This window comes from Equus quagga, chromosome 7, assembly GCF_021613505.1.
Source record: "Equus quagga isolate Etosha38 chromosome 7, UCLA_HA_Equagga_1.0, whole genome shotgun sequence".
Lineage (NCBI taxonomy): Eukaryota > Metazoa > Chordata > Mammalia > Perissodactyla > Equidae > Equus > Equus quagga.
This window is the reverse complement of record NC_060273.1, coordinates 114,389,117-114,415,350: the sequence shown is the minus strand read 5'-3', so window position 1 is coordinate 114,415,350 and position 26,234 is coordinate 114,389,117. Positions and strand designations below refer to the sequence as shown.

Sequence of the window (26,234 nt, the reverse complement as noted above, 5' to 3'; positions counted from 1 at the left end):
GAGGGGAGGGGACTACAAAAGATGTGAATGGCAGGAGGTGTGGTCCGTGGGGGGACCATCTACAATAGCATCCGTTCCACTGATTTTCTTCTGAGTGCTCATATCTCTACCCCTATTCTCAGTTCAAATGGCTCACCCTCTGGTTCCAGAGGTAGAGCCAGTGACTTGGGCATAAGGCAACCAGTTAGTTTCATCTCCCTTATCAGAATCAGGGAATTGCATCTCCTTTGCCACAGGATTGTTTCAGGAGTGGGCAGTGACTTAAGCCAGGGCAATTAGAGTAATTCTAGGACTGTTAAAAAAGTCCTTCTGCCCTTGAACTTGGGTATATATGAGGTGGGAGCTCTGCCTCTTATCTTGCCATCAGGAGGGGAGAACTTGGAGGTGCTGGGAATAACCAACTGGAATCTGAGAAAGAAGTCTACAAAATGGGGGTAGCTGGTGGGGTTAGAGCCAAACGATGGAAAAAACAAGCTGTGGAACATGAGGGAACCTGGAATCCATCCCTGCTGGGGGAATCTCTGCTGCTGGAGATTCTCAATTATGCAAGCCAGTAGTCTCTTTTTGGCTTAAGGCAGTTTGATTTGAGATTTTTTAGGTCTCTTACAATGGAAAAAGTTCCCAAATGATACAATGAAACAATGAATTGTCCTCTAGTTTATTTCTATGTTAAATATGATCAGAATATGAATTCATTTTTAGACTGCTGCTTTTTTTTGAAGCTGCTATGTTTATTTCCAGATAATTCAATATTTATCTGAAGATAAACTTGCAAAGAGTAAATTAGTTAATATGCTTAAAACATTTAAAAGTATTGCATAGCACACAGGATGTGCCCAATAAATGTTAGACATTACTTATTCTTATTATTTCAGCTTACTTTAAAGGGCTAAACGCTTGTTATGGAACCTCCCATCTAGCCTTAAATATACATGTAGTTATTACAGTAAAAGATTAGAGGAGTCATATGGTAAGTGGCTAAAGGTGTGTGTTTTATAATCTGATAGGTCTGGGTTCAAATTCCAGCCCTGCTCCTCACTTGCTGTGTAGCCTACAAGTTGCTTAACCTCTCTGAGCCTCATTTCATCCTCCTAAAAATTAGAATAAAAGTACCTCATGGAGTAAAATTAATAATACTTTCAAAGGCCCAGTTTCAGTGCCTAACACAGAATAGATGTTCCATCAAGTGTAATTATATTATTTTATATTGTGTGAAGATAGAATGCTGAAATTTTAAAAGACTGGTGAAATAAATCAAGAATTCGTGTAAGTGACAGTGTATCTTATATCAATGTATGTATCACCTATCCAAAAATTAAAATTAATAAAACAAAGTTGCTCTAAAAATTTATAAAATATGTTTATTATAGGAGACATGATTGCTAGTATATTTGAAAATTTGGGCTACATACTTTTTCTAAGATACAAGAATAAAACACTAACTCAAAATGTATTCTGCTGTCCTTTAGTTAGCAGATCATATTTGTTCAAAGTCAACTATGTTCTTCTAAAATTCTAAATGAACAAATTGCACCATGCTGAGCAGTAAGTTGAAAGAGATACCTATTTGTTAGATGATCTCAGTGTCATAAAATTAACCTCATAGTCAATAAAGGGCATCAAATTCAAATTATTTAAAAAAAAATAAGGGGACTGAGAAATATTGTTATATGAATCCATTTTAAATATAGAATAGCTTTTAAGAAACAAGCCAATGCTAATGTTTTAATTATTGTAATGGGATCCTTTTGGTTACAAGTAAGAAAATCCAAATAAAATTATTTTCTCATCTAACAAGCATGGAGGTAGGGTGGCTTGTTGCTTAGTGCTGTCATGATGGACCCAGAGTTTTCTGTCTTTTTTCTAGCTCCCTTCATGGTCACAAGATGACTGCAGCAATTCCAGCTATCACAAACTCACACCAACGCCCAGAGGTAAGAAAAGAGGACCTCTCCTTGTATCTCCATAGAAGAGCTAAGCAACCTTTTCAGAAGCGACTTCCCCACTGTCCCATACTGCAGAGACTTCCCGTCAAGTCTCATTGGTCAGAACTGGGTCGTAAGGGAAATAAAAGTACTATGATTGGTTTAGATGACCTAAGAGTCACCTCTGCGGACTGGGGCTGGAGCACTTGGCCATGTGGATGAGCACAGGTACTTGTATGGATGGAAGAAGAGGGGAATGGGTGCTGGGTAGACAAACAAAAGCCCTGCTAGACTGATAAGCACCAATCCAAAAAATCAGAAAAAGAATTAAGTTGATGAAAGCATATTCACCAAATATTATGCAATAGTTAGAGGGAATAAGTGCACAGCAACATATGTGGATCTTCAAAGCATAGTACTCAGTGAAAACAGTAAAAGAAAAAAATCTCTTCTATAATATTCATGTCACTTAAAAACGCATGAACATGGGAACTTTCACACACTGCTGTTAGGTGTGTAAATCCTAATAGCTGATGGGTGTTAGCTTCTGGTGGGCTGGATGGTGGTTGCATGGGTTTGTTTATTTGTGAAAATTCATAGAGCTGTACAGTTATGACCTGTGCATTTTTTATATGTATGTTAAATTTAAATTTTTTTCTTTAAAAAATCATGCAGAGGCTTGCCATGTGGCATAGTGGTTAAATTTGGCGTGTTCAGCATTGGCAGCCCAGGTTGGGATCCCGGATGTGGACCTACACCACTCATTGGCAGCTGTGCTGTAGCAGTGAACCACATACAAAATAGGAGAGGATTGGCACAGATGTTAGCTCAGGGACAATCTCCCTCAGCAAAAAACCCACAAAAAACCATGCACATGGGAAATAGTATTCATTTAATTAATATTCAGTACCTTTTGCCAGGCACTGTCTAGGCACTGGAAATACAAAGGAAACTCAGTCCCTGCCTTCATCAAGCTTAATTCTAATGACAAAAGTAAATGTAATAATGACAGCAGGTAATACTTAGTGTGGCTTGTGTGCCAGATAGAATTGTAACCATATGAGGTAGATGCTATCATCATCCCTATTTTAGAGCTGAGGAACTTGAGGCACAGGGCTACCTGCTGAAGCTCACGTAGTAAGTGGTAGAGTAAGAATTCAAGCCTTGTAACTCTAACTCTAGGGTCTGGCTTTCAACCATGATGTCCTATTGCCTCTCATTGTAGTGAGGGGAGACAGACAAAAAACAAAGATAGGTACAAAAAATATCTCAGGTGGCAACAATTATAACTGAGGAAAACCACAATATAGAGACAGACAGTGTTAAGGAAGATTACTGTTTTAAATAGGGTGATTAGGGAAGTTTCCTTCCCTCCTCCTTTTTTAAAATAAAGCGATATTTGAACAAAGCCATGAAGGAAATGAGTGAGCCATGTGGATATCTGAGTAATAAGCATTTTAGGTGGAAGAAACAGCAAGGGCAAAGAACCTGAAGTGCTTAGTAAGTTCAAGAAATAGCTAGGAGGCCAGCGCGGCTAAAGAAAATGAGATGGGGGAGAGTAGGAAGAGATGAAGTTAGAGTTAGCGGGCACCATATCATGTATGGCCTTGTAGGCCAGTGTTTGTACTTTATAAGGATATATACATATACAATGATATACATAGTAAATATGAGCAAGTGCTTACCATAAAGAGGGGAATGGGTGAAGGGATATTGAGTAAAAGAAATAAAGACAACAAGGAGGGACCTAGCGCCACCTAATAAGCTAGTGTTGTGAACTGAGTATTATTAACTCAGTTCTACACCTGAGTTGTGAGGTAGCGTTAGCAACAACTCTGGTGTAGTCTTTAACCAAAGAGGACTCTATACTCTATCTCCATCCCACCATAAATCATCTAAGTATTTAAAACGATTGCATCAAATCTCTACTTCAAGGAAAAGAGATATGCCCTTAGTGGATTAGGACTTCTCCATTTCTTATGATTCATTCCCATGAGGGCAGCAGTATCTACAACAGACAGCACTGCCTCTGGCCTGCAATATGACGAGACACCTCTTTTCCTTTTGACAAAACATCTTACCAAAATAGTAGTAAGACATGGTCCCTAAAAACATCTATCTATATATATATCAATCTTTTAAAAACTGTATAACCTAATGGTTTAATTTTTCCTAGGAATGTCTGGCATGTTGACAAACTACATCCGTTGATGCTTAAATCATTGCGATTTCTTCAAAACAAACATCCTGCATGCACACCGATAAACCCTAAGAAGAAGTATCAATACAAATACTTATTATTTGTGTTTAAAATTAACTGGGCTATTTTTTTTGCCCAGAAAAAAAGAAAAGTCTACAATTCATTCATAGTAAGAGAGATCCTGATTTAGGTTAGAGAGGTTTTGATTTTATTTAGGCTAATTATTGTGAATTCTGCCTACTTTATTTTTGGGTTCTCAAGACCGAGAAAAGTGTCTTGTAAAAAAGGACAATCGTCCTGTAACAATTCAGATGAAATAATACTTAAAAGCATTGTATACTGGGAGTTCAGAAGTTGTATCTTAGACTTCATTAAAGACTTTCAAAGAAAAAAGAAGAGTGGAAGGAGAAGTATCGTTTGTGATTTGACTCTCAAATGAGCTTCTAGGTTTCAGGTCTACGTTAAAATGGAATTGTAAGAGGGATGGGCACTCTGTACATTAATTTATAATGCATTCATTCATCTGTTCGCTATTTATTGAATGTCTCCTGAATGTCAAAACACTGTGCCAAGTAGATGAGGGAAAACAGACACAGTCTTGCCTTCATAGTGCTACAGAATAGCAAGACAGTGGACATCAGTTAAGTAGTCACACAAGCACATATAAAACTGCAAATGTGACAAGCATTGTGGAGAAGAGTCTCATGGTGTAATGAGAGCCTGTAAGGAGGACTTTGGACTAGTCAGGTTGGTTAGGGAAGACTGCTCTGGAGACATGAAAATTAAATTCAGATCCAAAGGAAGAAGGTAGGAATTAACTTAGTGAAGGAGGAAAGGAAAAGGGCATAAAATAGAGGGAAAAGCAATAAGAGGGAACAGAAATGAAAGAAAGTCAAGAGGGCTGGAATTCTTGGTTAAAGAAAAGAGGAGTAAGGATGAAGTTCATATTCATTTATTCATTTAATCAAAATTTATTGAGTGCCTTCTGTGTGCCAAATCTTGTTCTAGGTGCTGGGAATGTTACAGAATGTTGACTTAGTTGTAAAAGGAAAGAAAAGATATTTAAAAGTTTTAGCCATGTGGGGATGGGGATGGGTCGAAGATGTGATCATATTCATGTTTTGCAAAGATAACCAGCTCCAATATGGAGAATGGATGAGAAGAGGCCAGAGTGGATTCTGTGGACCAATTAAGAGGCTATCACAGTAGTCCAGTTGAGAGACAATGATAACTTGGATGAGGAGAGTGATGCTGGAGATGATGATAACTGGGTGGTTTCAAGAGATAATTTAGGAAGCAAAATAGGACATCGTGATAGGTTGAGAGGGCAGGAAGCGAAATGTCAAGGATGTGTCTGATGTTTCTAGTTCACACAGCTGGATGAGTTACATAAAATGATGTCAATAATAATCAACATTACCAGCTGCTTTGACCTGAGTTTTGGTGTGGTGAGGAGCTGTGGGTACAAATTACTGAGGTATAATCTTTAGTCAAAGTAGAGTCTGTTCTCCAACTCACCATAAATAACCAAAAATGATTGCCTCAAATCTCTACTTTTTTTTTTTTTTTTGGACAAAGTAGACATGTTCTAAGTATGTTGGAGCTTCACCATTTCTGATTCTCCATGAGAACAGGGAAGCCTTTCACAAACTGTGCTGCTTTGGCCATGCAATGTTGCCAAGAATCCTTTTACCCTTTAGATGCAGCATCTTCTGACAAGAGCAATAAGACATAGTTCTTGAAGAGCAAAGTAAGTATCCAATGGAGGGGGTGAAGCAAGGGCTGGAGAAGAATATATACCATGTTCTCAGTTGGGAGCCAGGTAAGATCAAAGCCCAGAGCATAGAGATGCAGCCTGTGAGTCTGGAGCATAGGGAGAGCCATCTGACCTGGTGTGAGATCAGGCTGAAGGAGCATCAGGCTGAGGTGACATCCTGGTGGACCCTTTGCACTTTGCTAAGGTTTGACTTGACCCGAAGGGCAATGGGGAGACTTTGAAAAGGTTAAGAAAATGTCAAGAACAAGATTAGATTTACATTTTAGAAAGATGACTTTATAATAATTTAAGGTGTTCGTATTATGCACTTTTTCTGTACGTGTTATTTTCACAATAAAAATTATTTTTTAAAAAGGAAAGCTCATTTTGTCTACCATGTAGATTGGTTAGACTCAGAATATGAGACAAGATCCAGGGAGACCATTTTGGAAGCTATTGCAACAAGAGGATGCTAAAATGGAGGGGAGGATTTGACCTTTGGAGCCGGGAAGACTTAAATTTGAATGGACCCTAGCTCTGCCGTTTCTGGACTGTGTGAGCTTGGGCAGCTATTTTTCCTCTTTGGGTCTCAGTTTTTTCATCTGTAAAAATATGAGTAACAATACCTCAATACATTATTCTCCATTGTGAGAATTATGTGTAAGTTCCCCACATATAGTACTCTCAGTAAGCCTACTTTTTATTAATTTTAACAATGAAAAAATTCTAAATTAAGGCAGAAGCACGGGAATGGAGAGGGGAGAGTAGATGGTAGTAATGTTAAGGAGTAGATTTTACAAGCCTCAGGGACTGAATGAATGAATGTAGGGGAGCTGCCATACTTCCCAGGGATCCCACTTGAGCAGGATTAGGCAGATGGTGATTCCATTCACTTAGAAAGAGAAAACAGGAAGAAGGTCAGGGGTATTGGTTTGAAGGGGAGCTTTGTGAATGAGGGGAATTATGAACTCAGTGTGGGACCTGTTACACATGAGATGCCCTGAAGGCAGTTGGCTCTAGGGGTCTACAACTCTATGGGAGAGTTGAGGTTCCAGGATAGACATTGGGGAGGTGGTACTTTCTAAGGAAAATGTGTTCAGAGGAATGAGTAGAGGGCCAGGGTTAGAGCCATAGGAGGCATGAGCATTTTAAGAGGATGACAACAGAACAGGAAGCAAAAAAGGAGGATGAGAAAAGAAAATGGTCATATACGTCAAGAGGAGAAGCAGGGGTTAAAAGCCAAGAGAGAAGAAAATTTCAAAAGGAAGGGAGTGGTTAATATTGTCAACTGCCACAGAGATGTCAGCTAAGGTTTGCACTGGAAATAAAAATGTGTTGGATTCAGCACCTGGGAGTGGGGGGTAAGAGTGGTGTCACAGTTTTGCCAGAGACCTTGAGTGGAGTGGTAGGGCTGGAATCCAGATTGCAGTCTGTGGAAGAGTGGGCAAGAGGTAAGAAGTAGACATGGGGTAGAAGTGACCTCTGTTCTTTCTGTGAGGAGAAAGAAAAAATTGGGGATGATAGAGTTTTGTTTGTTAGTTTTAAGAAATGAACCCTTGGGTGTGCAGGGAAGTAGCCAAACTAGAGAGAGAAAGAATAAGGGTGATTCTCAACTATGTGGGAGGGGGTGGAATTTGCCGGCACAGGTGAAGGAATTAGCCAGAAACCAGAAAAGGGAGGTCACTTCCTCTGGAATGAGAGGAAAGCTGGCATCCATGGGTACAGATAAAAATAGATAAAAGCGTAGGTTGGGGAAGTGCAAGATGTTAAGGAAGTTCACAGTGCTGATCTCAATAGTCTTCGTGAAGAGGCCTGTGGAGAGAATGGCAGTGGCCACTGGGCATGAGGGTTAGGAAGAGCAGACTTGGTTTTATTAAGCTGTTTTGGGGCCAGGAGCAGTTGCTCACAAGTGGACTCTGGAAGGGCTTTTTGGGCCGTGTTCCAGTCCCCGCTGGTGTTGAAAGTAGTTCGCTGGCTGGGTACCCTCCACCAGTGTTCCCTGTTGGAGTGGCAGGACTGAGGAAGGGGCTGATAGAAGCCAAAGGACTGAGGAGAGATGGAAGGGCAGGGGCTGACTGGGAGAAGAGAGTCAAAGGGCACTCCTGGATCCGAGGATTTAGGCCATGGTGGATAGCAGGACTGGTAAGTGTGTGTTTAGGAATTTGAGGCCATGGTTTTAGCAAAGTGGCCTCTCTTCCTCCTCCCCTAACACCTGTAATCTGAACAGAAAGGCACTGGGGTGGGGCACGTGGTTATCTGCAAGGCTGTTTTTAGTTGGTCCCTGATTGGTGGTCTCTGTTGGTTTCTCTTTCCTAGGAGGAGACAGCAGCTTTAAAAACCGTAATTAAAAAGAAATGGTTTATGTAATTTGAGCTCTTTGGACAATGGAAACACAGAAACGATGTTAAAATACTTGTGAGACAAAAGCAGTATTTACAGAGGCATTACAAACAACTTAGGCCCTGTTGTAAATTAAGTTAAAAAATCATTACAAGACAATGCTTGGGTTACTCTTTCTTCTTTTCTTAAATTGCCCTTAATCTTTTATGTCTTATCTTAGTGAGAGGAAATAAAATGGGTTATAAGTGGTTTTTATACTGGATTTTTCATTCAAGCTATTTTGTGTATGTGTGTGCCAATCAAGGAGCCCCTCTTTGCATTTTGTGGTGTTAGATGTCAAGTGTTAGTGCTAAATAGGAATATCAGTAGGAGTTTATATCAGTAACTAAAATTCTTTGCAGTTTTTTTTTTAGGAAGATTGGCTCTGAGCTAACATCTGCTACCTATCCTCTTTTTTGCTGAGAAGGATTGGCCCTGAGCTAACGTCTGTGCCCATCTTCCTCTATTTTATATGTGGGACGCCTGCCACAGCATCGCTTGATAAGTGGTGTGTAGGTCTGCACCCGGGTTCCGGACTAGTGAACCCTGGGCTGCCAAAGTGAAGCATACAAACTTAACCAGTACCCTACTGGGCTGACCCCTTTTTGTAGTTTTTTTTAAATGATAGGAATAAAGTATTGAAATCAAACTTTTCAGGAATTTGTCTTTCAAATAAAAATATTTTAAAAATTCTGGCAGGAGGTGGGCAAAGTAAGCAGCCAGTCTGGGGTTGGAGGTAACAGGATAGTTCTGGCAGGGACCACTTGTGCCAATAAATGTTTGCTGCCAAGTGCTGCCTTTTTAAAGGAATGCTTCCCCTTTGATGGGTTCTCTTCCTAGGGTGCCTTGAACTGGTCTGCTTTGGGGAGGGAGTGGGGAGATAAATTAAGCCTTTCAGGGGAGTCCATCCATGACTCTTGTGGGTGATGGGGTTAGTGTAATGGCAGCAGGATTTCCTGCCAGAAGTTTACCAGGTGCTATAAAAATGTCAGGAAGACTGTTCATAGTACCACGTTCTTAATAACCCCAAAATGGAAACACAAAAATGTCAACTATGGGAGAATGGATAAATACATTATAGTTACTTCTCACAGTGGAATATTTATTTGCAATGAATGAAAGTACAGATATACACAATACCCAGATGAATCTGTCACAGAGTCATTTCTTTTGAGTAAAAAAGGAAAATCCCAGAAAACTATATATAGTACAATACCATTATTGTAACATTCAGAATTAGGCAAAGAAATAATAAACACAAAGTTCAGGATAGTGGTTACCCCTGAGTGGTGAGGGTGGAGGGCACACAGAGAGTGGCATGGAAAGAGCGTATAAATAGATGTAAGTTATTGTTAATAACATTGTTTGGGTTAGATGATGTATTCATGGGTGTTTATATATTATTTAAAATAAAATAAGTAAAATAAAGAGAGCCATGAATTGATTGATGGAGATAGTGCGTTAGAAACCAAAGAAATATACATTTCAAGCAGCATGACATTGTGGGCAGCAAATATGACCATAATGTGGGCCCTCTTGGCAAGCCCAGCCCTTCTCATCTGGCGAGCAAGACCATAGAGACTTTTCCCACAGGGGTTTACCTTCTAGTATTTATTGAAGATGGACTGCAAACAGACAAAGAATTTCAGAAAGTCATAAGTGCCATGAAAAAGATGAAAGCAAAAACATAACATTATCTCTTTGAGGAGGCATGTCTTTAGGATAAGTGCCCAGAAATAGACTAGTTGAATGGAAGAGTATGGACATTTAAATTTTTGATAAATACTGCCAAGTTACTCTCCAAAAAAGGTTGTGCTAATTTACATTTCCACAACCTTGTTTTCCCACATCCTTGCCAACAACGGTGATTATCAATCTCTTGGCTTAGCCAACTGGCAAAAAATAGTATCTCATTTTTCCTTCAAACAACTAATTTTTAGATGAGATTTTGGTTTGAGAGTCACTAGTAAATTGAAGACTCTGTGCGCACATTTCTGTTCCATTATTGGTGGAAGAATGGCTGTAGTTGTATTTGCCTAAAAATTCTTTGGGAACAGGTGTGCCCTGTGATTAGATCTATTACTCTGATTCATTTGGTCAGAAGTAGTACTTACCTAAAACACTTGGGGAGAGAAGGGGAGAGAAGGGAGATGTACTTTGTGCTTTTATATGCCAAGTGGTGGGCTAGATGCATTCTACATGGTCCCTCATTTAGTTTCTTCGTGGCAGCCCTCTAAGGAAGTTTGGAGCCTCAGAAAATTGAAGACCTTGCCTTAGTCATACAGTTAGGAAGTGATTCAACCAGCTCTCATTTCATTTCTCATAGCTTTTTTTCCTTAAGCCTAACAGAAGACATCAACATCTTAAGGATTTAGTCTTTTAATAAGTCTATTCTAGTGGTTCTCAGTCTTAGCTGTGCATTGAAATCTCCTGAGGAGCCTGAAAAAATATTCACTCCGGGGTTCTACTCCCAGAGATTCTGATGTAATTGGTCTGATGTGCAGCCTGGACATTAGGATTTAACAAAACTCCCAGGGGGTTCTACTGTTCAGGCAAGATTGAGAGCCACTGGTCTAATTCAATGATCTACAGATTTTTTTAGACTTGTATTACCTATAATTTGATTTTGTGACACTCTTTTGCCACCTTATCTCCTAAAAGTTTTGTGATTTTTTTTTTCCTTTGGTATATTTTGAGATTTTTGGAAAAATTCTGTGATAGACTTTGGGATAATTGCAAATATCCTGGTGCAGATGGGTAGAAGGACTGCATTACTAAATTGAGGTCAGGAATTGCTGAGCTAATTATTTCTCAGATCTTTATTGCAGTTTTAAAAATCTGTAAACCAACTGCAGCATGACATAAGCAGTCTTCTTCTTGAAGATGAGTATCAGCAAAATATTAGTATCACTTATGACTTTTCACAAATACATTTTCATCTGTTGCCAAACGTCAAAAAGGGCAGCACAGGAAGCTCAAAAGAGGAAATAAGTCAGCTGTAATAAATAAAATCTCATTCAAATGTTACTCAGTTTTATGGGAATATTTACCCACTGCCCTATAAAAGTAAAATGCCTTCTGATTGCCTCCCACGTACCTGTGATGAGCTTAGTTGGTAAAGATATTTCTCCCATCTATGATATAAGATGCCTTCCCCCAGCCACAACGCAGCTTTAGAAAAGCTAGACACAATTGTTTAGGCAGCTCAAATGGGAATCCTAATACCTCCTACCTATTCAGTTGTTGTGGTTTATACCTTAATATGTGTGGATCTTTGATATTGCATTTCTTGGTGGTTGGGCAGCTGTTACAGGAGAGGCATGTCGTCTCTAGCAGAGACCTTGTTTTTTCTTTTCCAAAACACTTATTATTGTTGTTGTTGTTAATATTTTAACTTGTAGGTGTTTTCAAGCCAGTTTAATGTAACTCTGCCTATGGGATCCTATTTGATTTCTCTGTGTCCTGGGAGCTTTTCCCTTCTCCTTCCAGTCTTCTTTTCTAGAAGTCTCATTCGTCATGGCCTAGTCCTGAGATCAGCCTTGCAAAAACCATGCACCAGGAAAGAGACCCAGTGTGGTGGCATAGGAAAAGCCAGGCTTGGTAGACTTTGCTTTTAATTCTTCATTAATGATTTCCTGTGGAATTTTGAGTTATTCTATGTCATAATTTCCTTCATCTATAAAATGGAGATAATAGTTCCCGAAGAGCCAACAATAGATTGTATGTGAAAGCACTTTGAAATATATAAAGTGTGGTACATTTCAGTATTATTTATTTGTAACTAGTTCATTTTCCTTCTAATATCTACCAAGTCAGTGAAATGAACTAGAAACCATCTTGAAGCTGCACTGTGGTATGCGATGAGCGCGTGAAATTAAAGGCAGACGCCTGGTGTGAATCATTTCATCTCACCTTAGTTTCCATTTTTAAAATGAGGATAATAGTTAGAAGCCATCTCAGAGGGTGGATGGATTAAGACTATCATGAATATGAAAGTACTTTGAAAATGGCAAAGCAACTCATTAAGCAAACATTAGATAATTCTTTGTTTAAATTTGGGTGCCTGACCCATCCTTGAAGTCATTAAGAATTGTTCTTCAAGTCAGGCATCTTTTACCTCAGCCCCCAAGGCCTGGAATCTCAGTGCTACTTTCAGAATTCCCACTTTCTCCCATTTTGCTGCTCCTTTGCTAGGTCCTCCCATCGGGACATCTCTACCCTCGGGCCCTTCCTTCTTTCACCTTCTTTACTACCACCTCTCCCCCAAATTACATTGACATTTTCCTACCCTTGGTTTTATTTTCTTACTTATGAAATTACACTTCTATTAATATAGATTAAGATTACATTAGCATTTTAGCAGCTGATTTATAGCTGCTTGTGGCTAGCATTTTAGGTGACTAGTTAATTTGTTGAATTAATCCAAAATAAATGATACTAGATTGCGTTGTTCCTCCAGAGAGTATATTGTATTTTAGCAATGACCCAGAGTACCGGAACCCAAAGTAATGACGAATATAAGTATTTCAGGTCTGTGTTAGGTTTGAGGTAAATGTTTAAGGAAGGATGTGCCTTTGTTACAATCCAAAGTATTCCTTCTAGTCAGTTCTTCACTCTACAAAACTGTAGTGCTGCTCCTAGATGGCAAAATAAATAATAAAATAAAAATCACATTTTTTTCCCTTTTTGGATTCTGATGCAGTTATTTAATACTATCTTGATTATATTTTAAATAATTTTAATAACATCATATAGTAATATATATTGTAATTCTTTTGTTGATCTTTGATTCAAATACAAGATGATGAGCTTAAAATATTACACAAATCCTCTGAAGCACATGTGTAACATGACATCCCTGTCCTTAAAAAAATCTCCAGTCCATTCTGTTTCTACTTTTAATAGCATTCTAGAATGTTTTCTACTAAAAAAAAATTCTCAATATCCTCCTTTTTTAGAAAAGCATCATTTTTAGGAGGATATTTTTTTAACCATAGAATTTCTAAAATCAGCTGACTTACTCCTAGTCATGTATACCTAACATGGAGTGGTTGATTTTTGAAACTTTTCTGTAAACGCACAGGAAACAGTAAAAACAACTAAAAAACCAAACCAAACAAACATCTCTGACTATTCCAGAGATTTTTCTTCCTGGGAGTTATGTTTTGCTTTCTTCCAGGCATTTTACTAAGTCATAAATTTCAACAGTAAACAAATCTTCTACAACTACTTTTGTGTAGCCCCCCAAAATGTGCTTCTCCTGGATAACTAATGACTTTTAAGGCAATCTTATATAAACAATGTCTCCTTTTCATGGCCATGAGACTGTTAGGGCTGAAAGAGACTGAGGGATTATGTAGCCCCAACTCTATTTATTCTCAGATGTGGAAACTGGGCCCCAAGGAGGTCACAATTTACTTGACTTCGTACAGACGATTCACTTTATTGGGTAGTTCTTGAGAAAGAGTATAAATGGACATATCTAGATATGAGATAAGAAATATCTGAGTTGTGTTGGTTTGTTAATGAACTATTTGCCATTTCATCTTTCAGATGTTATTTATCCATGCTTCTGTTTTCCTGGCATGGTGGAATAACAGAAGCAGGTTTCCTGCCCTATTGCTGAGCTTGGAAGAGATTTATATATAATACAGATGTTCAGGGAGGAGTAAAGAGAGTAGTCTCTTTTTTGAAATTTACCCTTCCCTGGCCTAGGATGGTCTTAGTTCTTAGAAAAATAAGATTTTCATTTTTTTGAGGAAGATTAGCCCTGAGCTAACATCTGCCACCAATCCTCCTCTTTTTGCTGAGGAAGACTGGCCCTGAGCTAACATCTGTGTGCACTTCCTTTACTTTATATGTGGGATGCCTACCACAGCATGGCTTGCCAAGCAGTGTGTAGGTGCGCACCTGGGATCCGAACTGGTGGACCCCGGGCCACCAAAGTGGAACGTTTGCACTTAGCCGCTGAGCTACCAGGCTGGCCCCAAGAAAAATAAGATTTTAAAGTATGTATTTTGGGGGGACCCCTAGCATACCTGAGGGAAAACTTAGTTTGGACACTTTCAGGGCTGGGCCATCACTTCTGGCTCCATTGCTTCTAATTGTTTGAAAATTTTTCATTATATTGGGTTGAAATATATTCTCTGTAATTTCTACCCACAAATCCTAGTCCTTCGTTCTGGAGAAACACAGACCTAATATATTCAATCAACTCCTTTTTTCCTCTTGAAGGCCTCTCCTTTCTAGAGTAAACACCCCCAAACTCTTCAACTTTTCTCCATAGGGCATTATTTTCAGACCTCTGATTGCTGTTCTTAGGACTCAGTCTGGTTTTGAATTGTGCCTTTTAAAATGTGAGGCCAAGAACTGAGTATCTCTCTGGATGTGGTTGTCCATTACGGGATATATGGCAGAACCAGAACATCTGCTGGCTATGTTAATAGAGACAAATGCATTTGCTTTCTTGGTAGTTGCTTTTATACTCTTGACACATATTAAACTTGGAAACAACTAACCCCCCTGGATATTTTCTGCATGAAATGTTATCATATCAGGTCTCCTCCAGTCTATGTTTGTGCAATTAAATATTTTGAACTGACATTTATCTATGTTAGACATTATATTTTGGTTTCATTGTGGCAAGAGTATTTAAATTCTTGACCTTGTCCTTGATTGAGATCATTTGTGTACTTTCCTTGTGGTAGAGCAGTCTTCAGCATTTTGAAAGGGGGGAGGGTGCCTTATTTTTCTTAGAACTATCTAGCAAAGGAAGCACTGTTTCTTGACCTTATCCTAGGTCTCATTTAAAAAAAAATTGTGTGAGTGTGTAGTGTGTTTATACTACATAGTAGATAGTATGGTTTACTACCCAGATCTCTCCTTCAGAACCAAGCCACTAATTCTCCCAGTAACTGGGAAAGTTGGAGGCTAAGAGCACTAAGCTAAGTCCCTCTCTGGGTATTGCCCTCAGCCAAAGAATTGTCTCACACCAGATCACACCACCTTCCAGGAGGCAGCCTACATATAATGACTGGTCAGGCAGGGGAATGAATGCTCAATCTCATTGCTGTGAAGAAGGGCCGTCTCAGTTCTGGAGATTCCCAGTGTGACAACTGAATCCTTTGTTGTGTGACTGCACTGAAGTTCAACTCCTCTCTGTCCACACCTATTTCCTTCATTCCCTCACAGGTGCCCATGCCAAATACCCTCCTCAATAAACTTTCTGCGCTCAAATCTCCTTCAGAATCTATTTCCTAGGGAAACTGACCTAAGCGATTTGGTACTAAAAGTGCTCGGAGGAAGCTGAATCTAATACTGCAGCTGGCTGGCAATGGTGGATAATCCTTATCATGAAGTAACCATTCAATTATTTATGCTTTCACTGGTGATAAGCTGGGATGGAAAAGAATGAACAGGCTGGTGCAACATCTCAGATCTTTGAGAGGTGAAAGTATTAATTATAGGAACAATGGAATTGGATGGCTCTTGCCGAGTGTTATTAACGCATAGGAGAAAGACCATGATTTATTACCAACTGAAGAAGAATTGTGAAAGTCAGGGGCGGTAGGGGAGGGCTCCTTAGCAGCAAATAAAAAAATTCATCTCCTACAGCTTGAGGGCAGAAAACGCTGAGAACTACAATCAGGATTTAATTTTAAGAGTAGCACATTTACAGAAAACGTTAAATTTTCAGCCCCAGCAAATTTGCCATGCCAAGGTCACATGACAAATTTTACTATGCCAAATTTTCCCACATTGGGAAAAGAATAAGACCCTAAAACTTGAGATGGGAGCATCTGGGTCAAGGCAGCTAGCTCTCCCTGAACCTTCAAGGCTTGCAAAGTCGCTTTTTCTTTCTGTTAGAGACTGCCCCCCCTTTACCTGAAGGCAACGTTTGAGGGTATTATGCTAAGTGAGATAAGTCAGATGGAAAAAGACAAATACTGTATGACTTTACTCCTGCATGGGAGATAAACAAACAAACAAGCACAAAGATAAGGAGAACAGATTAGTGGTTGCCAGAGGGGAAGGGAGTAGGGGAAGGGCAAAAAGGGTAAAGGGGCACATATGTATGGTGATGGATAAAAACTAGACTGTTGGTGGTGTACACAATGCAGTCTATACAGAAGCTGAAATGTAATAATGTATACCTGAAATTTATACAGTGTTATATGTGTAAATATGACCTCAATAAAATAATTAAAATGTAAAAAAAAAAAAAAAGCCAACCCCCTAAAAAACAGCCACATAGATCCTCCTCAGATCCTGACTAACAGCTGGCTTCAAGTCCAACTTAACCTGGCCAGGGAAGTGCTAAGCTTGCTAAGAATGAAAGAGACTAAACCCTAAAGGAGCTTCAGGACTCAGGAGGATGGATAATCAGGAAGCTGAGGGCAACTGTCTTAATAAAAAGCCAACAATCCTTTGCTCAGGTTTTGGACCTGAGCCAGTTTTCAGACTTAGAAGCCATGAATTGAAGGAAAGGCTAGGTCCTCAGGATCAAGCACCCTGCAACAGTGTGGCAAATGTGTGTTAACCTAAAAGGAAAGAGTCAAAATGAGAGGCAGAGAGGCATTTATTTTGGAGTCAAAGAATTGCAATTTGGGGGGCCGGCCCTGTGCCCGAATGGTTAAGTTCACGCGCTCTGCTTCAGCGGCCCGGGGTTTCGCCGGTTCAAATCCTGGGCATGGACATGGCAGCACTCATCAGGCCATGCTGAGGTGGCGTCCCACATGCCACAACTATAAGGACCCACAACTAAAAATAAACAACTATGTACCAGGGTGCTTTGGGGAGAAAAAGGAAAAATAAAAAAAAATTAAAAATTAAAAAAAAAAAGAATTGCAGTTTGGGGAGGACAGATTCAAGTAGAAACCCAAATAGTGTCCCAAGTACAGGAGAGGGCTCGGGTTTTTATGGAAAAAAGGGAAGAAGATGAGGTAAGTTGTATTAAAGAAGAGTTCATTGGTGCTAGATGAGGTAAGACTAGGTTTGTACTTCATAGATTGGCTAGAGATTCAGTCATCAGGTAAAAGGCTAGACTTGTCCTTCATTGATTGGTTATCGATTTGGTCATCAGCAAAGTCCAATTTTATCAGTCCTTACAAACAGGATATTCTTGTCCTTACAGACTTCTTGGAATGTTGGCGGTTTGGTCCAGTTTGGAAGGTAAAGAAAACAAGATATGCAAGGCAATTCCTCTGAAATGGCTGCTCCAGCTCTATTTTAATATGGTTCCACTCATGTCATATTTCACACGTACATGGTAATGTTTCTCCCAGTCCTTCCCCAAAGGACCTAAGGCCATCTACTTAGGTAACCATATACTGGGAAAAGGGGAATACTCAAACATTTTGAGGACTGTTGGAGACAGGGTCCAGATTAACACTGATACCTAGAGACCTAGGGTCCTCTGTTGTGGGAGGGGGGTAGGGTCTATGAAGGCTAGTAATAAATGGAAGCCTGGCTCAGGTCTGGCTCACAATGGGTCCAATGGGTCCACTGGGTCCACAGATCCACTTTGTGGTCTCTTTCTTTCTTTTTTTTCTTTTTGAGGAAGATTGGCCCCGAGCTAACCTCTGTTGCCAATCTTCCTCTTTTTGCTTGAGGAAGATTATTGCTGAGCTAACATCTGTGCCAATCTTCCTCTGTTTTATGTGGGATGCTGCCATAGCGTGGCTTGACAGTGGTGCTATGTCTATGCCTGGGATCCAAACCTGTGAACCCTGGGACGGTGAAGTGGAACACACAAACTTAACCACTATGCCACCAGGCTGACCAGTCTGGTCCCTTTCTTGGGCTCTGAATGTGTAATTGGAATGGGTATATAGGTAGTTGGTAGAACTTCCATGTTGGTTCTTTGCCCTATGGGGTAAGAATTATCATATTGAGGAAGGCCAAGTGGAAGCCTCTGAAATTGCCCTCAACCCCAGCCAAGAGAGTAAATCAACAACAGTATCATATCCTGGAGGCAATGAACGGAGATTAGTGCCACCCTTAAAGACCTAAAGGATATAGGTGGTCCCTATCATATCCATATGTATTTACCAGTCTTGTCTGGCCTCTTCAAAAACTATACAGATCCTGGAGGATTAAAGTGAACTACTGCAAACTCCACCAAGTAATAACCCAATTGCAGCTGCTGTGCCAGATGTATCTTTGCTAGAACAGATCAACACAGCCTCAGATAAATGGTACATGAGCATTAGTCTGGTGTCTGTGTTCTTTTCCATTCCTAACAGGAAGGGGGATCAGAAACAGTTTGCATTCACTAGAATGATAATAGTCCTAGGGTTATATGAACTCTCTCACCTTCTAACATAATATAGTCCAAAGGGACATGCACCATCTGGACATTCTACAGTATATAGCTTTCATCCTCTATATCAATAACACCACATTAATCAGACTGGATGAACGAAAAATGGCAAGTATGCTGGAAGTGTTGGTAGATAGTACATATGCTTTAGATGGTGGAAGATAAACCCAATGAAGATTCAACACTTGCCACAATAGTGAAGTTTTCTGAAGTCCATTCATCTGGGGCATGCTGGGATGTCTGTCCAAAATAAATAAAGAACAAATTCTTGCATTTCAAGCCTCCTATCATCAAGAAGTAAGTACAACATCTGCTAGGCCTCTTAAGTTCTGGAGGCAGTATATTCCATATTTGAGAACATTTCTTCAACATATTTTCTCAATGATATAAAAGGCTGCCATCTTTGAGTAGGGCCCATAGCAGGAAAGCACTCTGCACTAGTTCTCGGCTGTGGTGCATGTGGTCTTGCTGCTTAGGCTATATGACCAAGCAGACTCCGAAAAAAGAGCTGTTGCTGGTTGGAAAAGATACTGTGTGGAGTTTGTGGAAAGCTCCCTATATTAGTGTGCTTTGGCTGCCATAAAAAAACAGAAATTTATTTTCTCACAGATCTGAAGGCCAGAAGTTCCAGACCAAGGTCCAGCAGGATCAGTTTCTGGTGAGAGCTCTTCCTGGCTTGCAGATGCCTGCCTTCTCACTGTGTCCTCATATGGCCTTTCCTGAGTGCATGGGCAGAGAGAGAGACAGAGACAGAGAGAGAGAGAGAGAGAGAGAGAGAGAGAGCGTGAGCTCTCTTGTGTCTCTTCTTATTAGGACATTAATCCTATTGGATCAGGGCTCTAACCTTATAACCTCATTTAGCCTTAATTACTTCCTTAAAGGACCCATGTCCAAGTACAGCTCCACTAGGGGGTTAGGGCTTCAACATACGAATTTTGTGGGACACAAGCATTCAGTCTTTAACACCTCCAAAGAAGAATCACAATGCAGACCCATGCACATGCCATATAGAGAATTATATAACATTTAATAAACAGCTCCTGGGGTGCTACAGGGCTCTAGACTATGGGATACCAAATGATCATGCAACCCAAATTGTCTATCATGAGCTGGGTTGGGTCACACCACCGTCTATTGTAAAGAAAAGTTGTACGTTAATGAATCCCATGCCATTCACCATTGTTGCGCTGGTGCTTCTTTCTTGGCTCACAAGGGGGCTGCAGGGACAGGCGTCCTAACACTAGATAACAGAGGAGAAAAAAGCCTTGAGCTTGATTCAAAGATGAGTGGGTATAACCAAAAATAGACTGCTGCATTACTGCCCCTCAGAGGTGGCCCTGAAAGATGAGGGGAAATCCTCCCAATGGGTAGAATTTTGGGTGGTTCTCTTCTTATCCATTGTGTGTGGAAGGAGAAGTAGCCTGAAGTAAGAATATTTATAAACTCACAGGCTATGGAAAATGGTTTGTCTGGTTGGTCAGGGAATGGGAAGGAGAAAGATTAGAAGATAAGGGATAAAGAGTTCTGGAGAGAAGCATATAGATGGACACATGGGAGTGGGCACATAGTATGAAGATATTTATATCACATATTAATCTCCACCAGAGAACATCCATCATGGGAGAGGCACTAAACAAGCAAGTAGACCAAATGACTTAGCTGACATCAGCAAATCTCTGTCGTTGGCCGTCTCAATGCTGACAATGGGAACATAAGTGGAATTGGCGTGGTGGCAGTAATGGAGGCTATGCACAGACCAACAGCATGAGTTCTCCCTTACAGAGTTCATCTAGTTACTGCTGCTGCTGAATGCACAAATTCCAGCCATGGATACTGACTTAGTCAGTTCAGGCTGCTTCAACAAAGTGCCATAGACTGAGTGGCTTATAAACAAATTTATTTTTCACAGTTCTGTAGAGTCTGAGATCAGGGTGTTAGCATAGTCAAATTCTGGTGAGGGCCTTCTTCCAGGTTGCAGACTGCCAGCTTCTCATTATATCCTCACATGGTGGAGAGCAGAAAAATGAAGCAAGCTGTCTTGTGATTCTTGTAAGGGCACTTATCCCATTCATGAGCTATACTCTCATGACCTCATCTAATCCTAATTACCTTCCAAAGGCCCCACCGCCTAATACCATCACATTGCAGGGGTAGGGTTTCAACATATGAATACTGGGGGGACACAAACATTCAATTAATAACTGAGACCAATGCTGAGTCTCCTGTTTGGCATCATCCCTCAAGAAGACCAACCAACAACTGGTGTCAGTTTGATTACATTGGACCCTTTTCACCCTGGAATCAGCATGTGTTTTGAGTGTCGGTTTGCCTTATCTTCCTGTAGGGCATCAATCAGCACCACTATCCCACATCTTGGAGAGTGTTTGATCTACCAGCATGGAATCTATATAACGTTGTCTCAAACCAAGGAACCCTTTTCGCAGCAAAGGAGATGTGGAAGTGGATACATGATCATAGGATCTGCTGGCCTTTTCAAATACCACACCACCCAGAAGCTGCCTGTCTAGTCGAGTGATAGAATGACCTTGTAAAAGCACAAATGAGATCCTAGCTTGGAAACAATAACCTGTAAGGATGGAGTGTAAGTGCAGCTTATCCCCTCAATCAACCATCATTATATGGTTCTGTGTGTCCAAGAGGTGGAATACATGGATCCAGGGACCAAGGGTTGGAGGTAGAAACAGTCCCATTTACCAACTCTCTCAGAGGTCCTTTGGACAATTTGGGCTTCCTGTCCCCATGACTCTGAGATCTGTGGGTTTAGAGGTCCTGTTTCCGAGAAGAGGAACACTTCCATCAAGGGACAGTATTACAGTCCTATTAAACTTTAAGTTATGTTGACACCCCATTGCTTCTGGTTCCTCAGGCCAAGAGACAAGCAGTTAAGAAAAGGAGTTACCATCCTGGCAGGAGTAATTGACCCTGAAGAGAAAGCAGTAAGTCTGATGCTACACAGTGGGGTATGGAAAAATCTATTTAGCACTTAGGTGATCCACTGGGGAATTTCTTAGTATTCCTTTGCCCAATTTTAAGAGTAAATGGAAAAATACATCAGTCACGGCCTGAGAAGGGCATGATGACTAGGGACACAGTCCTCTCAGGGATGAGATCTGGGTCACCCCACAAATTAAACTACCAGAAGAGTGTAGTGAAGAGTGTAGCACCAGACGAGTGCTAGCTGAGCATAAGAATAATCTAGAATGGGTAATAGAGGAGGGAGACAATGAGTATCGGCTATAGCCATGAGACCAGCTGCAGTGAGTTTGTCCCACTAACTTCTTACTTGTAAACATCCTCAGGAAAAGAGGCCAATTAGACTCTTGGAGGACTTTTCCCCAGAACTTATTATATGAAGCAAGTGGATAGAAGTGGTGCAAGTGCTGGACTGTAGTGGATATCGTGTGCTGCTGAGATCCTTCCCCTCAGTACTGAGGCACTCAGTTGCTGGACAGTTGACGGCTGATAATTCTCAGCTAAGTCCCTTCCTGGGCATTGCCCTCAGCTGAAGGTAGCCACCTCACCCAAGGTTATGCCTCTCCCTGGGGGATAGCCCACACTGAATGACTGGTCAATGTGGGATTATAAAGCTGAGTCCCTTGACTTAAGTGGTACAACTCAGAAGGACCATCTCAGCTCTGGAGAACCCTGTGAGATTGCTGAGACCTTTGTTGCAATTGCAGTATGGTTCAACTCCTCCCTGTGCCCATTCCTACTTCCTCTACTCCTCCATAATTGTTGATTCTGAAGGCATATCTCAAGAACTTTCCTGCACAGAATCATCTATCTCAGAGTCCATTTCCCAGGGGACACATCTGAAGTCGTACCATTTCTTATTCTGGTAGGTCAGCAAAGATCAGAGACCCCATTCAAGCTCATTACACACAGACATACAACTGTACTTCAATATACAATCCTGCTGTATGGTCTTATTTAGTTGGAGGCTGTCATAGGCACTTTCCATGCCTTATTTTATTTAATACTTTCAACAATCCTGAAGGTAGCTACCTGTCATTCCCAATTTACACGTGAGGAAACTGAAGCACAGAGAAGTTAGGTGTGTTGCTGAATTCACACAAGTAGCGCCTAAGCTGGGATTTGAAGTTCATAATTCTGCCTCCTACTGTACTAAGCTGTTACAAAGGCTTTTGGAACACAAGATAGTATGTGTTTGCTGGAGGCTCCTAATCCATCCTTAGTTTGAACTGAGCATGTGAGACTGTAGGTGGGGGCCTCCGAAGCAGTACAGGATCCATTCATAAGTTTATCTGTGGGACAGCTAGACTGGTGGTCATTGTAGCTTATCCTCAGATGAAAACAGGGGAGTAATTTAACTTGGTAACTTCTTCAGGATGATATAGCTGTTAAAGGGTTTTAAGTGACCTAGATTTGTGTGTCCTGTTGGCCATGAGAATGAGAAAGAAAATGGTAACAAAAGGGACAGTATTCTTTTTTTGCTTTGACTTCAGTATTTGTTGATGCTATTAACCAGGTGGTAGTTGGAAGCCTGGCTTGGTTCTTTTGTCTTTTGTTGCCATAGACAATAGTGAATGTTGAAGAGAGATTATGTCAGGGGATGGAGAAAGTTAGAGAACCTCATAAACCAAGGGTCTCAAGCGTTTCTCTAAGTTGCTTTGCTCATAGCTATCTTTGGTTATGTCATGTTGCAAATACATTTGGCATTAGAGTACTACAGACAGCTGTTGAGTGATGGGCAAAAGTATGGAATTGCAGCTCTCATAAAGATTTCATTTTTGTGCATTCACTAAATTGATGATGATTAAATTTAAAGACTTCAGCCTTTTCTAATTACAGAATGTGCTTCAAATGCTGACCATGGGGGTGATTATCGTGGTGAAGTCTCTTGGTGCTATCTGTCTACAGTTTATTGCATTTGTGAAACTTCTCTTCATCCTGCCTGATCTTCACGAGTGATAATTTATTGTCTGTGGTTTGTGTTATGTGGCCTACAGGGGAAAAAAGTTACCTGCTTAACTATTTAAACAGTCATAAGTCTATAGTTTCCTGAAATAACCCCAGTCTAATGTTCTCAGAAAAGTGTGAAATTCCCTGTTCTGGGAATTGTTTTTTGCTTCTGATTCTTACCCTCAGTGACATCCACGCTGGTATCTAATTTCCTTGCTAAGTGAGATAAATTTAAAAGCATAAAAATTAACAAAAGATTCTCAAAAATATAGCCAGACCAGCTGTCTCCCCTGCTCAACTCCCTTTATCCTCTTTCCACTGACCTCACATGTTGGTAATGGCTGTATATTGAGGTATGTTTCTAGATGAAAGTTTTTAGAGGCTAATTATCTTCTGGTACTTGGTATTCCTGTTACCAATATATCTTAGATATGATTTTCTTCTAAAAGTATTTTTTAAAAATCCCTAACGAGTGAATTCAAAAGGGTAGAGTTTGATGACAGTGGTAGTAAATTTTTTCTTGGGTGTAAAGCATGAACACCGGTCATTTTTTTGCTTTTTTCCATCACTATTTCTTGAAACTTTGAAAGGACATCAATGAATCAATTCAGCTTCCCCAAATGTCAGTGGATTAAGCATAGCTGAGAGTTATTGTCTCTTTTATTTTAAAAAAGCTTCAGTGCTATGAAGAAAAAACTTATTGAGGAGAGGAGCACAAGAGAGCCTTTTAGGGTGCTGGAAATGCTTTATATCCTCATCTGGAGTGGTGGTTGCGTGACAGTATATATGTGTGTGTGTGTGTATTTGTGTATATACGTAGAAATTCATCCAGTTTAATACTTAAGACTTGGGCTTTATACAGTGTATATGGTAAACCACAATGAAGCAAATTAATTTCTAGTTTTAAAGGGTCTTTTATTATAAAGCATTTAGAACATGAGACAAGGTAAGGGAAATAATTTTTTAAAGTGTAAGGTACTGGGCAACCAGAAGAGATCATGATCTAGAAATAACTAGCATTTTTGGTATACGAAGTAGCTGGTCCTCCACCCTCTAACCCTGGACCTCTTAAACTCTGCTTCAGTCCCTCAACCTCATGCCAGAGCGGGAGTTCTCTTTGTGCCAGGATGACTCTTACCTCTGCCCTGCTGTGGAACTTAAAGGTTTAATTCTAGGGCAATTAACCTCCAGATCTTCCTCAAAATCTGTCGCCTTACTGTGATTTAATAAAATAGCACATGTTGTCCCTGGGATAATCGTGGACAAAGTTTCCAGTGGTTGGAGGGCAATTCAATGGAGTCAGGGGCTGCATTAAGGAAATCTATTATAGAGGAAGAAAGGACACATCATAAGAGTGTAATGAGGATGAGAACAGGCTAGAACACTTACATTCCTGTTAGCACTTTGTTAAAAGCATTTCGTGACAGAAAACTGCTAGTGCTGGCAGATTAATGAAGAGAGGACAAGAAAAACTGTTCTGTGAGCTCCAAACTAGGTCTATCATTAAATTGGTTTAAACGTTACTTGGACACCGTCGAATTATAGTATATCCTTTTAGTGTGACTCTGGCCCATAGAGTCAGCCTGAACAATAGGGCCCTCAGAGCCAGCCTGGCTGCCTTTTGCTATCGTGGCGTTTGATCTTTTATGATTTTTGCACACCGTTTTCCCCCTGACTCTGTATTGTTCCATTCGTTCCCATTGCTTGCTATTTGATGATAGCTTCTCTAACTGCTTCTGTTTCTATTTTTATACCTCTGCTCTTTCCGCCTTTTCCCTCCCATTTTCAGTTCTTTCCTGGTCTTGTTTTAAGGCAGCTTGGGTACAAATTCTTGCTGTTCTTCCTCTCATCTTTGTCTCCCTTAACAGCCAGCTCAAGTTTCACATCTCTCACTGCTTCAGCCTATACTGGTCTCTCCTTTCCTGCTGTACTTGCTGTCTGTGACTTTCTATGTGGCACTATATAATTTCTGACCTCATTTCTTAAGTGATTCATATGAATGGCTTGCTTCTCCAGCTTTCTTGGAGGGAAAACATCACCTTCATTTTCTATCCACTTTAGGGGATAGCATAGTGTTGTAGAGGTATTAGGTAAGCAAAATATACCTGTGTAGCGAACAAATTATGTATTCAAGTCTTCTATAACATCAGGCACTCAATCTTTTGTTTAAAGTTAATGCCATGTAAAAATGGGTACGTAGGATATTATTTTGAATCTCAAATAATCTGATTCTTAAAGTTATATTCTTTATTTACTTTTAATTTTCCTTTTATAATTCAATCTGACAAGAGGGGCCATCTGTGTATGTGTGGGAAATCCTTTGTGCAATATAGGCTTTCAGTAAATACAGGTTTTAAATAATGCAATGTGGATATGGCTCAATATAATCTCTAAATAACTACCAGGACTCTTCAATAAGGGAAATACTTTTCTGATGGATCATTCAAAACACATTTGTAGTAGACTTTTAAACTGTTAATAATCATAGAGACTGTCTTAATTGCTTTTGGAGTAAAGAATTCTTTTGTAATATGAAGAACCACTTGCTAATTCATCTGTTTTGCTAGACTGGATTTTCTTAAATTGGCTTGCTTTAAAATGGGTATACTTGTGCTTTAAAAAGCTCCAGAGACCTTCCATCCATCTACAAATACAAAAATAGCAATAATGACTGACAGTCCCCCCCTTCCCCTGTCAGTTATGGGGACT

The 26,234-nt window shown here is 40.2% G+C and overlaps 1 long non-coding RNA gene across 2 annotated transcripts in view; it reads left to right on the top strand.

Annotated features, from left to right (window-relative positions):
• Positions 1-26,234, top strand: part of LOC124242793 (uncharacterized) — a 118,523-nt gene that overhangs the window by 74,725 nt on the left and 17,564 nt on the right. Inside the window, exons 4-5 of one of the 2 annotated variants that reach the window (XR_006889502.1) lie at positions 1,868-1,934; positions 4,102-4,557. This is a non-coding gene — a long non-coding RNA (uncharacterized LOC124242793). Of the gene's footprint in view, positions 1-1,867; positions 1,935-4,101; positions 4,558-26,234 lie in introns of those variants that run through there. The other variant, XR_006889503.1, reaches the window with a different exon arrangement.